The following is a 13,918-nucleotide window of genomic DNA, read 5'->3' as shown; positions in this document are numbered from 1 at the left end:
AATTGACAATGTCGTGGCAGTGGCCCTCCACCAACCCAGGTCAGAAGGTGCTGTGGAAACGGCGCTTGACAGCCTGCCAGGTATCGGCGGAGGAATAAAAAGCGCAGTCCAGTTGCTGGCTGAAGATCACCAGCTGCAGACACCCTCTGCCGTGCGTCCATTCCATTTTAAAACAGAAGTGACAAGACGACCTTCAGATTATGAGACTGACACGCTGCTTACTGCGCCAACGAGGCATGCTGCGTGGCAGTGGCCCTCCCCCCACCCTGGTCAGAAGGTGCTGTGGAAACGGCGCTTGACGGCCTGCCAGGTATTGGCGGAGAAAAAAAAGCGCAGCCGGTTGCTGGCTGAAGATGACCAGCTGCAAACACCCTCTGCCGTGCGTCCATTCCATTTTGAAACGGATGTGACAATGTCCTACCTACTTTTTCTAAAATACCTGCCCTGTGTGAGGCTCGAACTCACGACCTTCAGATTATGAGACTGACGCGCTGCCTACTGCGCCAACGAGGCATGCTGCATGGCAGTGGCCCTCCCCCCACCCAGGTCAGAAGGTGCTGTGGAAACGGCGCTTGACGGCCTGCCAGGTATCGGCGGAGGAAAAAAAAGCGCAGCCCGGTTGCTGGCTGAAGATCACCAGCTGCAAACACCCTCTGCCGTGCGTCCATTCCATTTTGAAACGGACGTGACAAAGTCCTATTTTTTCTAAAATACCTGCCCTGTGTGAGGCTCAAACTCACGACCTTCAGATTATGAGACTGACGCGCTGCCTACTGCGCCAACGAGGCATGCTACATGGCAGTGGCCCTCCCCCCACCCAGGTCAGAAGGTGCTGTGGAAAAGGCGCTTGACAGCCTGCCAGTTATCGGCGGACAAAAAAAAACGCAGCCCGGTTGCTGGCTGAAGATCACCAGCTGAAAATACCCTCTGCCGTGCGTCCATTCCATTTTGAAACGGACGTGACAATGTCCTACTTTTTCTAAAATACCTGCCCCGTGTGAGGCTCGAACTCACGACCTTCAGATTATGAGACTGACGCGCTGCCTACTGCGCCAACGAGGCATTCTGCATGGCAGTGGCCCTCCCCCCACCCAGGTCAGAAGGTGCTGTGGAAAAGGCGCTTGACGGCCTGCCAGGTATCGGCGGAGAAAAAAAAGCGCAGCCCGGTTGCTGGCTGAAGATCACCAGCTGCAAACACCCTCTGCCGTGCTTCCATTCCATTTTGAAACGGAAGTGACAAGACGACCTTCAGATTATGAGACTGACACGCTGCTTACTGCGCCAACGAGGCATGCTGCGTGGCAGTGGCCCTCCACCAACCCAGGTCAGAAGGTGCTGTGGAAACGGCGCTTGACAGCCTGCCAGGTATCGGCGGAGGAAAAAAAGCGCAGTCCAGTTGCTGGCTGAAGATCACCAGCTGCAGACACCCTCTGCCGTGCGTCCATTCCATTTTGAAACGGAAGTCACAAGACGACCTTCAGATTATGAGACTGACGGGCTGCCTACTGCGCCAACGAGGCATGCTGCATGGCAGTGGCCCTCCCCCACCCACCTCAGAAGGTGCTGTGGAAACCGCGCTTGACGGCCTGCCAGGTATCGGCTGAGGAAAAATAAGCGCAGCCCGGTTGCTGGCTGAAGATCACCAGCTGCAAACACCCTCTGCCGTGCGTCCATTCCATTTTGAAACGGACGTGACAATGTCCTATTTTTTCTAAAATACCTGCCCCGTGTGAGGCTCGAACTCACGACCTTCAGATTATGACACTGACGCGCTGCCTACTGCGCCAACGAGGCATGCTGCATGGCAGTGGCCCTCCCCCACCCACCTCAGAAGGTGCTGTGGAAACCGCGCTTGACGGCCTGCCAGGTATCGGCTGAGGAAAAATAAGCGCAGCCCGGTTGCTGGCTGAAGATCACCAGCTGCAAACACCCTCTGCCGTGCGTCCATTCCATTTTGAAACGGAATTGACAATGTCGTGGCAGTGGCCCTCCACCAACCCAGGTCAGAAGGTGCTGTGGAAACGGCGCTTGACAGCCTGCCAGGTATCGGCGGAGGAATAAAAAGCGCAGTCCAGTTGCTGGCTGAAGATCACCAGCTGCAGACACCCTCTGCCGTGCGTCCATTCCATTTTAAAACAGAAGTGACAAGACGACCTTCAGATTATGAGACTGACACGCTGCTTACTGCGCCAACGAGGCATGCTGCGTGGCAGTGGCCCTCCCCCCACCCTGGTCAGAAGGTGCTGTGGAAACGGCGCTTGACGGCCTGCCAGGTATTGGCGGAGAAAAAAAAGCGCAGCCGGTTGCTGGCTGAAGATGACCAGCTGCAAACACCCTCTGCCGTGCGTCCATTCCATTTTGAAACGGATGTGACAATGTCCTACCTACTTTTTCTAAAATACCTGCCCTGTGTGAGGCTCGAACTCACGACCTTCAGATTATGAGACTGACGCGCTGCCTACTGCGCCAACGAGGCATGCTGCATGGCAGTGGCCCTCCCCCCACCCAGGTCAGAAGGTGCTGTGGAAACGGCGCTTGACGGCCTGCCAGGTATCGGCGGAGGAAAAAAAAGCGCAGCCCGGTTGCTGGCTGAAGATCACCAGCTGCAAACACCCTCTGCCGTGCGTCCATTCCATTTTGAAACGGACGTGACAAAGTCCTATTTTTTCTAAAATACCTGCCCTGTGTGAGGCTCAAACTCACGACCTTCAGATTATGAGACTGACGCGCTGCCTACTGCGCCAACGAGGCATGCTACATGGCAGTGGCCCTCCCCCCACCCAGGTCAGAAGGTGCTGTGGAAAAGGCGCTTGACAGCCTGCCAGTTATCGGCGGACAAAAAAAAACGCAGCCCGGTTGCTGGCTGAAGATCACCAGCTGAAAATACCCTCTGCCGTGCGTCCATTCCATTTTGAAACGGACGTGACAATGTCCTACTTTTTCTAAAATACCTGCCCCGTGTGAGGCTCGAACTCACGACCTTCAGATTATGAGACTGACGCGCTGCCTACTGCGCCAACGAGGCATTCTGCATGGCAGTGGCCCTCCCCCCACCCAGGTCAGAAGGTGCTGTGGAAAAGGCGCTTGACGGCCTGCCAGGTATCGGCGGAGAAAAAAAGCGCAGCCCGGTTGCTGGCTGAAGATCACCAGCTGCAAACACCCTCTGCCGTGCTTCCATTCCATTTTGAAACGGAAGTGACAAGACGACCTTCAGATTATGAGACTGACACGCTGCTTACTGCGCCAACGAGGCATGCTGCGTGGCAGTGGCCCTCCACCAACCCAGGTCAGAAGGTGCTGTGGAAACGGCGCTTGACAGCCTGCCAGGTATCGGCGGAGGAAAAAAAAGCGCAGTCCAGTTGCTGGCTGAAGATCACCAGCTGCAGACACCCTCTGCCGTGCGTCCATTCCATTTTGAAACGGAAGTCACAAGACGACCTTCAGATTATGAGACTGACGGGCTGCCTACTGCGCCAACGAGGCATGCTGCATGGCAGTGGCCCTCCCCCACCCACCTCAGAAGGTGCTGTGGAAACCGCGCTTGACGGCCTGCCAGGTATCGGCTGAGGAAAAATAAGCGCAGCCCGGTTGCTGGCTGAAGATCACCAGCTGCAAACACCCTCTGCCGTGCGTCCATTCCATTTTGAAACGGACGTGACAATGTCCTATTTTTTCTAAAATACCTGCCCCGTGTGAGGCTCGAACTCACGACCTTCAGATTATGACACTGACGCGCTGCCTACTGCGCCAACGAGGCATGCTGCATGGCAGTGGCCCTCCCCCACCCACCTCAGAAGGTGCTGTGGAAACCGCGCTTGACGGCCTGCCAGGTATCGACTGAGGAAAAATAAGCGCAGCCCGGTTGCTGGCTGAAGATCACCAACTGCAAACACCCTCTGCCGTGCGTCAATTCCATTTTGAAACGGAATTGACAATGTCGTGGCAGTGGCCCTCCACCAACCCAGGTCAGAAGGTGCTGTGGAAACGGCGCTTGACAGCCTGCCAGGTATCGGCGGAGGAATAAAAAGCGCAGTCCAGTTGCTGGCTGAAGATCACCAGCTGCAGACACCCTCTGCCGTGCGTCCATTCCATTTTAAAACAGAAGTGACAAGACGACCTTCAGATTATGAGACTGACACGCTGCTTACTGCGCCAACGAGGCATGCTGCGTGGCAGTGGCCCTCCCCCCACCCTGGTCAGAAGGTGCTGTGGAAACGGCGCTTGACGGCCTGCCAGGTATTGGCGGAGAAAAAAAAGCGCAGCCGGTTGCTGGCTGAAGATGACCAGCTGCAAACACCCTCTGCCGTAAGTCCATTCCATTTTGAAACGGATGTGACAATGTCCTACCTACTTTTTCTAAAATACCTGCCCTGTGTGAGGCTCGAACTCACGACCTTCAGATTATGAGACTGACGCGCTGCCTACTGCGCCAACGAGGCATGCTGCATGGCAGTGGCCCTCCCCCCACCCAGGTCAGAAGGTGCTGTGGAAACGGCGCTTGACGGCCTGCCAGGTATCGGCGGAGGAAAAAAAAGCGCAGCCCGGTTGCTGGCTGAAGATCACCAGCTGCAAACACCCTCTGCCGTGCGTCCATTCCATTTTGAAACGGACGTGACAATGTCCTATTTTTTCTAAAATACCTGCCCTGTGTGAGGCTCAAACTCACGACCTTCAGATTATGAGACTGACGCGCTGCCTACTGCGCCAACGAGGCATGCTACATGGCAGTGGCCCTCCCCCCACCCAGGTCAGAAGGTGCTGTGGAAAAGGCGCTTGACAGCCTGCCAGTTATCGGCGGACAAAAAAAACGCAGCCCGGTTGCTGGCTGAAGATCACCAGCTGAAAATACCCTCTGCCGTGCGTCCATTCCATTTTGAAACGGAAGTCACAAGACGACCTTCAGATTATGAGACTGACGGGCTGCCTACTGCGCAAACGAGGCATGCTGCATGGCAGTGGCCCTCCCCCACCCACCTCAGAAGGTGCTGTGGAAACCGCGCTTGACGGCCTGCCAGGTATCGGCTGAGGAAAAATAAGCGCAGCCCGGTTGCTGGCTGAAGATCACCAGCTGCAAACACCCTCTGCCGTGCGTCCATTCCATTTTGAAACGGACGTGACAATGTCCTATTTTTTCTAAAATACCTGCCCCGTGTGAGGCTCGAACTCACGACCTTCAGATTATGACACTGACGCGCTGCCTACTGCGCCAACGAGGCATGCTGCATGGCAGTGGCCCTCCCCCACCCACCTCAGAAGGTGCTGTGGAAACCGCGCTTGACGGCCTGCCAGGTATCGGCTGAGGAAAAATAAGCGCAGCCCGGTTGCTGGCTGAAGATCACCAGCTGCAAACACCCTCTGCCGTGCGTCCATTCCATTTTGAAACGGAATTGACAATGTCGTGGCAGTGGCCCTCCACCAACCCAGGTCAGAAGGTGCTGTGGAAACGGCGCTTGACAGCCTGCCAGGTATCGGCGGAGGAATAAAAAGCGCAGTCCAGTTGCTGGCTGAAGATCACCAGCTGCAGACACCCTCTGCCGTGCGTCCATTCCATTTTGAAACGGAAGTCACAAGACGACCTTCAGATTATGAGACTGACGGGCTGCCTACTGCGCCAACGAGGCATGCTGCATGGCAGTGGCCCTCCCCCACCCACCTCAGAAGGTGCTGTGGAAACCGCGCTTGACGGCCTGCCAGGTATCGGCTGAGGAAAAATAAGCGCAGCCCGGTTGCTGGCTGAAGATCACCAGCTGCAAACACCCTCTGCCGTGCTTCCATTCCATTTTGAAACGGACGTGACAATGTCCTATTTTTTCTAAAATACCTGCCCCGTGTGAGGCTCGAACTCACGACCTTCAGATTATGACACTGACGCGCTGCCTACTGCGCCAACGAGGCATGTTGCATGGCAGTGGCCCTCCCCCACCCACCTCAGAAGGTGCTGTGGAAACCGCGCTTGACGGCCTGCCAGGTTTCGGCTGAGGAAAAATAAGCGCAGCCCGGTTGCTGGCTGAAGATCACCAGCTGCAAACACCCTCTGCCGTGCGTCCATTCCATTTTGAAACGGAATTGACAATGTCGTGGCAGTGGCCCTCCACCAACCCAGGTCAGAAGGTGCTGTGGAAACGGCGCTTGACAGCCTGCCAGGTATCGGCGGAGGAATAAAAAGCGCAGTCCAGTTGCTGGCTGAAGATCACCAGCTGCAGACACCCTCTGCCGTGCGTCCATTCCATTTTAAAACAGAAGTGACAAGACGACCTTCAGATTATGAGACTGACACGCTGCTTACTGCCTCAACGAGGCATGCTGCGTGGCAGTGGCCCTCCCCCCACCCTGGTCAGAAGGTGCTGTGGAAACGGCGCTTGACGGCCTGCCAGGTATTGGCGGAGAAAAAAAAGCGCAGCCGGTTGCTGGCTGAAGATGACCAGCTGCAAACACCCTCTGCCGTGCGTCCATTCCATTTTGAAACGGACGTGACAATGTCCTATTTTTTCTAAAATACCTGCCCTGTGTGAGGCTCAAACTCACGACCTTCAGATTATGAGACTGACGCGCTGCCTACTGCGCCAACGAGGCATGCTACATGGCAGTGGCCCTCCCCCCACCCAGGTCAGAAGGTGCTGTGGAAAAGGCGCTTGACAGCCTGCCAGTTATCGGCGGACAAAAAAAAGCGCAGCCCGGTTGCTGGCTGAAGATCACCAGCTGAAAATACCCTCTGCCGTGCGTCCATTCCATTTTGAAACGGACGTGACAATGTCCTACTTTTTCTAAAATACCTGCCCCGTGTGAGGCTCGAACTCACGACCTTCAGATTATGAGACTGACGCGCTGCCTACTGCGCCAACGAGGCATTCTGCATGGCAGTGGCCCTCCCCCCACCCAGGTCAGAAGGTGCTGTGGAAAAGGCGCTTGACGGCCTGCCAGGTATCGGCGGAGAAAAAAAAGCGCAGCCCGGTTGCTGGCTGAAGATCACCAGCTGCAAACACCCTCTGCCGTGCTTCCATTCCATTTTGAAACGGAAGTGACAAGACGACCTTCAGATTATGAGACTGACACGCTGCTTACTGCGCCAACGAGGCATGCTGCGTGGCAGTGGCCCTCCACCAACCCAGGTCAGAAGGTGCTGTGGAAACGGCGCTTGACAGCCTGCCAGGTATCGGCGGAGGAAAAAAAAGCGCAGTCCAGTTGCTGGCTGAAGATCACCAGCTGCAGACACCCTCTGCCGTGCGTCCATTCCATTTTGAAACGGAAGTCACAAGACGACCTTCAGATTATGAGACTGACGGGCTGCCTACTGCGCCAACGAGGCATGCTGCATGGCAGTGGCCCTCCCCCACCCACCTCAGAAGGTGCTGTGGAAACCGCGCTTGACGGCCTGCCAGGTATCGGCTGAGGAAAAATAAGCGCAGCCCGGTTGCTGGCTGAAGATCACCAGCTGCAAACACCCTCTGCCGTGCGTCCATTCCATTTTGAAACGGACGTGACAATGTCCTATTTTTTCTAAAATACCTGCCCCGTGTGAGGCTCGAACTCACGACCTTCAGATTATGACACTGGCGCTGCCTACTGCGCCAACGAGGCATGCTGCATGGCAGTGGCCCTCCCCCCACCCAGGTCAGAAGGTGCTGTGGAAACGGCGCTTGACGGCCTGCCAGGTATCGGCGGAGGAAAAAAAAGCGCAGCCCGGTTGCTGGCTGAAGATCACCAGCTGCAAACACCCTCTGCCGTGCGTCCATTCCATTTTGAAACGGACGTGACAAAGTCCTATTTTTTCTAAAATACCTGCCCTGTGTGAGGCTCAAACTCACGACCTTCAGATTATGAGACTGACGCGCTGCCTACTGCGCCAACGAGGCATGCTACATGGCAGTGGCCCTCCCCCCACCCAGGTCAGAAGGTGCTGTGGAAAAGGCGCTTGACAGCCTGCCAGTTATCGGCGGACAAAAAAAAACGCAGCCCGGTTGCTGGCTGAAGATCACCAGCTGAAAATACCCTCTGCCGTGCGTCCATTCCATTTTGAAACGGACGTGACAATGTCCTACTTTTTCTAAAATACCTGCCCCGTGTGAGGCTCGAACTCACGACCTTCAGATTATGAGACTGACGCGCTGCCTACTGCGCCAACGAGGCATTCTGCATGGCAGTGGCCCTCCCCCCACCCAGGTCAGAAGGTGCTGTGGAAAAGGCGCTTGACGGCCTGCCAGGTATCGGCGGAGGAAAAAAAAGCGCAGTCCAGTTGCTGGCTGAAGATCACCAGCTGCAGACACCCTCTGCCGTGCGTCCATTCCATTTTGAAACGGAAGTCACAAGACGACCTTCAGATTATGAGACTGACGGGCTGCCTACTGCGCCAACGAGGCATGCTGCATGGCAGTGGCCCTCCCCCACCCACCTCAGAAGGTGCTGTGGAAACCGCGCTTGACGGCCTGCCAGGTATCGGCTGAGGAAAAATAAGCGCAGCCCGGTTGCTGGCTGAAGATCACCAGCTGCAAACACCCTCTGCCGTGCGTCCATTCCATTTTGAAACGGACGTGACAATGTCCTATTTTTTCTAAAATACCTGCCCCGTGTGAGGCTCGAACTCACGACCTTCAGATTATGACACTGACGCGCTGCCTACTGCGCCAACGAGGCATGCTGCATGGCAGTGGCCCTCCCCCACCCACCTCAGAAGGTGCTGTGGAAACCGCGCTTGACGGCCTGCCAGGTATCGACTGAGGAAAAATAAGCGCAGCCCGGTTGCTGGCTGAAGATCACCAACTGCAAACACCCTCTGCCGTGCGTCCATTCCATTTTGAAACGGAATTGACAATGTCGTGGCAGTGGCCCTCCACCAACCCAGGTCAGAAGGTGCTGTGGAAACGGCGCTTGACAGCCTGCCAGGTATCGGCGGAGGAATAAAAAGCGCAGTCCAGTTGCTGGCTGAAGATCACCAGCTGCAGACACCCTCTGCCGTGCGTCCATTCCATTTTAAAACAGAAGTGACAAGACGACCTTCAGATTATGAGACTGACACGCTGCTTACTGCGCCAACGAGGCATGCTGCGTGGCAGTGGCCCTCCCCCCACCCTGGTCAGAAGGTGCTGTGGAAACGGCGCTTGACGGCCTGCCAGGTATTGGCGGAGAAAAAAAAGCGCAGCCGGTTGCTGGCTGAAGATGACCAGCTGCAAACACCCTCTGCCGTAAGTCCATTCCATTTTGAAACGGATGTGACAATGTCCTACCTACTTTTTCTAAAATACCTGCCCTGTGTGAGGCTCGAACTCACGACCTTCAGATTATGAGACTGACGCGCTGCCTACTGCGCCAACGAGGCATGCTGCATGGCAGTGGCCCTCCCCCCACCCAGGTCAGAAGGTGCTGTGGAAACGGCGCTTGACGGCCTGCCAGGTATCGGCGGAGGAAAAAAAAGCGCAGCCCGGTTGCTGGCTGAAGATCACCAGCTGCAAACACCCTCTGCCGTGCGTCCATTCCATTTTGAAACGGACGTGACAATGTCCTATTTTTTCTAAAATACCTGCCCTGTGTGAGGCTCAAACTCACGACCTTCAGATTATGAGACTGACGCGCTGCCTACTGCGCCAACGAGGCATGCTACATGGCAGTGGCCCTCCCCCCACCCAGGTCAGAAGGTGCTGTGGAAAAGGCGCTTGACAGCCTGCCAGTTATCGGCGGACAAAAAAAAACGCAGCCCGGTTGCTGGCTGAAGATCACCAGCTGAAAATACCCTCTGCCGTGCGTCCATTCCATTTTGAAACGGAAGTGACAAGACGACCTTCAGATTATGAGACTGACACGCTGCTTACTGCGCCAACGAGGCATGCTGCGTGGCAGTGGCCCTCCACCAACCCAGGTCAGAAGGTGCTGTGGAAACGGCGCTTGACAGCCTGCCAGGTATCGGCGGAGGAAAAAAAAGCGCAGTCCAGTTGCTGGCTGAAGATCACCAGCTGCAGACACCCTCTGCCGTGCGTCCATTCCATTTTGAAACGGAAGTCACAAGACGACCTTCAGATTATGAGACTGACGGGCTGCCTACTGCGCCAACGAGGCATGCTGCATGGCAGTGGCCCTCCCCCACCCACCTCAGAAGGTGCTGTGGAAACCGCGCTTGACGGCCTGCCAGGTATCGGCTGAGGAAAAATAAGCGCAGCCCGGTTGCTGGCTGAAGATCACAAGCTGCAAACACCCTCTGCCGTGCGTCCATTCCATTTTGAAACGGACGTGACAATGTCCTATTTTTTCTAAAATACCTGCCGCGTGTGAGGCTCGAACTCACGACCTTCAGATTATGACACTGACGCGCTACCTACTGCGCCAACGAGGCATGCTGCATGGCAGTGGCCCTCCCCCACCCACCTCAGAAGGTGCTGTGGAAACCGCGCTTGACGGCCTGCCAGGTATCGGCTGAGGAAAAATAAGCGCAGCCCGGTTGCTGGCTGAAGATCACCAGCTGCAAACACCCTCTGCCGTGCGTCCATTCCATTTTGAAACGGAATTGACAATGTCGTGGCAGTGGCCCTCCACCAACCCAGGTCAGAAGGTGCTGTGGAAACGGCGCTTGACAGCCTGCCAGGTATCGGCGGAGGAAAAAAAAGCGCAGCCCAGTTGCTGGCTGAAGATCACCAGCTGCAAACACCCTCTGCCGTGTTTCCATTCCATTTTGAAACGGACGTGAAAATGTCCTATTTTTTCTAAAATACCCGCCCTGTGTGAGGCTCAAACTCACGACCTTCAGATTATGAGACTGACGCGCTGCCTACTGCGCCAACGAGGCATGCTACATGGCAGTGGCCCTCCCCCCACCCAGGTCAGAAGGTGCTGTGGAAAAGGCGCTTGACAGCCTGCCAGTTATCGGCGGACAAAAAAAAACGCAGCCCGGTTGCTGGCTGAAGATCACCAGCTGAAAATACCCTCTGCCGTGCGTCCATTCCATTTTGAAACGGAAGTGACAAGACGACCTTCAGATTATGAGACTGACACGCTGCTTACTGCGCCAACGAGGCATGCTGCGTGGCAGTGGCCCTCCACCAACCCAGGTCAGAAGGTGCTGTGGAAACGGCGCTTGACAGCCTGCCAGGTATCGGCGGAGGAAAAAAAAGCGCAGTCCAGTTGCTGGCTGAAGATCACCAGCTGCAGACACCCTCTGCCGTGCGTCCATTCCATTTTGAAACGGAAGTCACAAGACGACCTTCAGATTATGAGACTGACGGGCTGCCTACTGCGCCAACGAGGCATGCTGCATGGCAGTGGCCCTCCCCCACCCACCTCAGAAGGTGCTGTGGAAACCGCGCTTGACGGCCTGCCAGGTATCGGCTGAGGAAAAATAAGCGCAGCCCGGTTGCTGGCTGAAGATCACAAGCTGCAAACACCCTCTGCCGTGCGTCCATTCCATTTTGAAACGGACGTGACAATGTCCTATTTTTTCTAAAATACCTGCCGCGTGTGAGGCTCGAACTCACGACCTTCAGATTATGACACTGACGCGCTACCTACTGCGCCAACGAGGCATGCTGCATGGCAGTGGCCCTCCCCCACCCACCTCAGAAGGTGCTGTGGAAACCGCGCTTGACGGCCTGCCAGGTATCGGCTGAGGAAAAATAAGCGCAGCCCGGTTGCTGGCTGAAGATCACCAGCTGCAAACACCCTCTGCCGTGCGTCCATTCCATTTTGAAACGGAATTGACAATGTCGTGGCAGTGGCCCTCCACCAACCCAGGTCAGAAGGTGCTGTGGAAACGGCGCTTGACAGCCTGCCAGGTATCGGCGGAGGAAAAAAAAGAGCAGCCCAGTTGCTGGCTGAAGATCACCAGCTGCAAACACCCTCTGCCGTGTTTCCATTCCATTTTGAAACGGACGTGACAATGTCCTATTTTTTCTAAAATACCCGCCCTGTGTGAGGCTCAAACTCACGACCTTCAGATTATGAGACTGACGCGCTGCCTACTGCGCCAACGAGGCATGCTACATGGCAGTGGCCCTCCCCCCACCCAGGTCAGAAGGTGCTGTGGAAAAGGCGCTTGACAGCCTGCCAGTTATCGGCGGACAAAAAAAAACGCAGCCCGGTTGCTGGCTGAAGATCACCAGCTGAAAAGACCCTCTGCCGTGCGTCCATTCCATTTTGAAACGGACGTGACAATGTCCTACTTTTTCTAAAATACCTGCCCCGTGTGAGGCTCGAACTCACGACCTTCAGATTATGAGACTGACGCGCTGCCTACTGCGCCAACGAGGCATGCTGCATGGCAGTGGCCCTCCCCCCACCCAGGTCAGAAGGTGCTGTGGAAAAGGCGCTTGACGGCCTGCCAGGTATCGGCGGAGAAAAAAAAGCGCAGCCCGGTTGCTGGATGAAGATCACCAGCTGCAAACACCCTCTGCCGTGCGTCCATTCCATTTTGAAACGGACGTGACAATGTCCTATTTTTTCTAAAATACCTGCCCCGTGTGAGGCTCGAACTCACGACCTTCAGATTATGACACTGACGCGCTGCCTACTGCGCCAACGAGGCATGCTGCATGGCAGTGGCCCTCCCCCACCCACCTCAGAAGGTGCTGTGGAAACCGCGCTTGACGGCCTGCCAGGTATCGGCTGAGGAAAAATAAGCGCAGCCCGGTTGCTGGCTGAAGATCACCAGCTGCAAACACCCTCTGCCGTGCGTCCATTCCATTTTGAAACGGAATTCACAATGTCGTGGCAGTGGCCCTCCACCAACCCAGGTCAGAAGGTGCTGTGGAAACGGCGCTTGACAGCCTGCCAGGTATCGGCGGAGGAAAAAAAAGCGCAGCCCAGTTGCTGGCTGAAGATCACCAGCTGCAGACACCCTCTGCCGTGCGTCCATTCCATTTTGAAACGGAAGTCACAAGACGACCTTCAGATTATGAGACTGACGCGCTGCCTACTGCGCCAACGAGGCATGCTGCATGGCAGTGGCCCTCCCCCCACCCGGTCAGAAGGTGCTGTGGAAAAGGCGCTTGACGGCCTGCCAGGTATCGGCGGAGAAAAAAAAGCGCAGCCGGTTGCTGGCTGAAGATGACCAGCTGCAAACACCCTCTGCCGTGTTTCCATTCCATTTTGAAACGGACGTGACAATGTCCTATTTTTTCTAAAATACCTGCCCCGTGTGAGGCTCGAACTCACGACCTTCAGATTATGAGACTGACACGCTGCCTACTGCGCCAACGAGGCATGCTGCATGGCAGTGGCCCTCCCCCCACCCAGGTCAGAAGGTGCTGTGGAAAAGGCGCTTGACGGCCTGCCAGGTATCGGCGGAGAAAAAAAAGCGCAGCCCAGTTGCTGGCTGAAGATCACCAGCTGCAAACACCCTCTGCCGTGCTTCCATTCCATTTTGAAACGGATGTGACAATGTCCTACCTACTTTTTCTAAAATTCCTGCCCTGTGTGAGGCTCGAACTCACGACCTTCAGATTATGAGACTGACGCGCTGCCTACTGCGCCAACGAGGCATGCTGCATGGCAGTGGCCCTCCCCCCACCCAGGTCAGAAGGTGCTGTGGAAAAGGCGCTTGACAGCCTGCCAGTTATCGGCGGACAAAAAAAAGCGCAGCCCGGTTGCTGGCTGAAGATCACCAGCTGAAAATACCCTCTGCCGTGCGTCCATTCCATTTTGAAACGGAATTGACAATGTCCTACTTTTTCTAAAATACCTGCCCCGTGTGAGGCTCGAACTCACGACCTTCAGATTATGAGACTGACGCGCTGCCTACTGCGCCAACGAGGCATGCTGCATGGCAGTGGCCCTCCACCAACCCCGGTCAGAAGGTGCTGTGGAAACGGCGCTTGACGGCCTGCCAGGTATCGGCGGAGAAAAAAAAGCGCAGCCGGTTGCTGGCTGAAGATGACCAGCTGCAAACACCCTCTGACGTGCGTCCATTCCATTTTGAAACGGATGTGACAATGTCCTACCT

The 13,918-nt window shown here is 55.8% G+C and overlaps 18 non-coding genes across 18 annotated transcripts; all 18 read right to left on the bottom strand.

Moving 5' to 3' along the window:
• Window positions 1-440: 440 nt before the first annotated feature.
• trnam-cau (transfer RNA methionine (anticodon CAU)) lies at window positions 441-513 on the bottom strand. Its single transcript has one exon. It is a non-coding gene; the product is annotated as a tRNA-Met (tRNA).
• Window positions 514-989: 476 nt separating this feature from the next.
• Window positions 990-1,062, bottom strand: trnam-cau (transfer RNA methionine (anticodon CAU)). The gene has a single exon. It is a non-coding gene; the product is annotated as a tRNA-Met (tRNA).
• A 659-nt stretch (window positions 1,063-1,721) lies between these two features.
• Window positions 1,722-1,794, bottom strand: trnam-cau (transfer RNA methionine (anticodon CAU)). Its single transcript has one exon. It is a non-coding gene; the product is annotated as a tRNA-Met (tRNA).
• A 609-nt stretch (window positions 1,795-2,403) lies between these two features.
• Window positions 2,404-2,476, bottom strand: trnam-cau (transfer RNA methionine (anticodon CAU)). The gene has a single exon. It is a non-coding gene; the product is annotated as a tRNA-Met (tRNA).
• A 476-nt stretch (window positions 2,477-2,952) lies between these two features.
• On the bottom strand, window positions 2,953-3,025 carry trnam-cau (transfer RNA methionine (anticodon CAU)). The gene has a single exon. It is a non-coding gene; the product is annotated as a tRNA-Met (tRNA).
• Window positions 3,026-3,684: 659 nt separating this feature from the next.
• trnam-cau (transfer RNA methionine (anticodon CAU)) lies at window positions 3,685-3,757 on the bottom strand. Its single transcript has one exon. It is a non-coding gene; the product is annotated as a tRNA-Met (tRNA).
• A 609-nt stretch (window positions 3,758-4,366) lies between these two features.
• On the bottom strand, window positions 4,367-4,439 carry trnam-cau (transfer RNA methionine (anticodon CAU)). The gene has a single exon. It is a non-coding gene; the product is annotated as a tRNA-Met (tRNA).
• Window positions 4,440-5,143: 704 nt separating this feature from the next.
• trnam-cau (transfer RNA methionine (anticodon CAU)) lies at window positions 5,144-5,216 on the bottom strand. The gene has a single exon. It is a non-coding gene; the product is annotated as a tRNA-Met (tRNA).
• Window positions 5,217-5,822: 606 nt separating this feature from the next.
• trnam-cau (transfer RNA methionine (anticodon CAU)) lies at window positions 5,823-5,895 on the bottom strand. Its single transcript has one exon. It is a non-coding gene; the product is annotated as a tRNA-Met (tRNA).
• Window positions 5,896-6,774: 879 nt separating this feature from the next.
• On the bottom strand, window positions 6,775-6,847 carry trnam-cau (transfer RNA methionine (anticodon CAU)). The gene has a single exon. It is a non-coding gene; the product is annotated as a tRNA-Met (tRNA).
• A 1,207-nt stretch (window positions 6,848-8,054) lies between these two features.
• On the bottom strand, window positions 8,055-8,127 carry trnam-cau (transfer RNA methionine (anticodon CAU)). The gene has a single exon. It is a non-coding gene; the product is annotated as a tRNA-Met (tRNA).
• A 431-nt stretch (window positions 8,128-8,558) lies between these two features.
• Window positions 8,559-8,631, bottom strand: trnam-cau (transfer RNA methionine (anticodon CAU)). The gene has a single exon. It is a non-coding gene; the product is annotated as a tRNA-Met (tRNA).
• A 609-nt stretch (window positions 8,632-9,240) lies between these two features.
• Window positions 9,241-9,313, bottom strand: trnam-cau (transfer RNA methionine (anticodon CAU)). The gene has a single exon. It is a non-coding gene; the product is annotated as a tRNA-Met (tRNA).
• A 2,842-nt stretch (window positions 9,314-12,155) lies between these two features.
• On the bottom strand, window positions 12,156-12,228 carry trnam-cau (transfer RNA methionine (anticodon CAU)). The gene has a single exon. It is a non-coding gene; the product is annotated as a tRNA-Met (tRNA).
• Window positions 12,229-12,429: 201 nt separating this feature from the next.
• Window positions 12,430-12,502, bottom strand: trnam-cau (transfer RNA methionine (anticodon CAU)). Its single transcript has one exon. It is a non-coding gene; the product is annotated as a tRNA-Met (tRNA).
• A 604-nt stretch (window positions 12,503-13,106) lies between these two features.
• Window positions 13,107-13,179, bottom strand: trnam-cau (transfer RNA methionine (anticodon CAU)). Its single transcript has one exon. It is a non-coding gene; the product is annotated as a tRNA-Met (tRNA).
• A 205-nt stretch (window positions 13,180-13,384) lies between these two features.
• Window positions 13,385-13,457, bottom strand: trnam-cau (transfer RNA methionine (anticodon CAU)). Its single transcript has one exon. It is a non-coding gene; the product is annotated as a tRNA-Met (tRNA).
• Window positions 13,458-13,658: 201 nt separating this feature from the next.
• On the bottom strand, window positions 13,659-13,731 carry trnam-cau (transfer RNA methionine (anticodon CAU)). Its single transcript has one exon. It is a non-coding gene; the product is annotated as a tRNA-Met (tRNA).
• Between the last annotated feature and the right edge of the window lie 187 nt (window positions 13,732-13,918).

This window comes from Hypomesus nipponensis, chromosome 9 (genome assembly GCF_054491055.1).
Source record: "Hypomesus nipponensis isolate SF chromosome 9, ASM5449105v1, whole genome shotgun sequence".
Classification (NCBI taxonomy): domain Eukaryota; kingdom Metazoa; phylum Chordata; class Actinopteri; order Osmeriformes; family Osmeridae; genus Hypomesus; species Hypomesus nipponensis.
The sequence above is the reverse complement of the archived record's forward strand: the minus strand, read 5'-3'. Positions and strand labels throughout refer to the sequence as shown.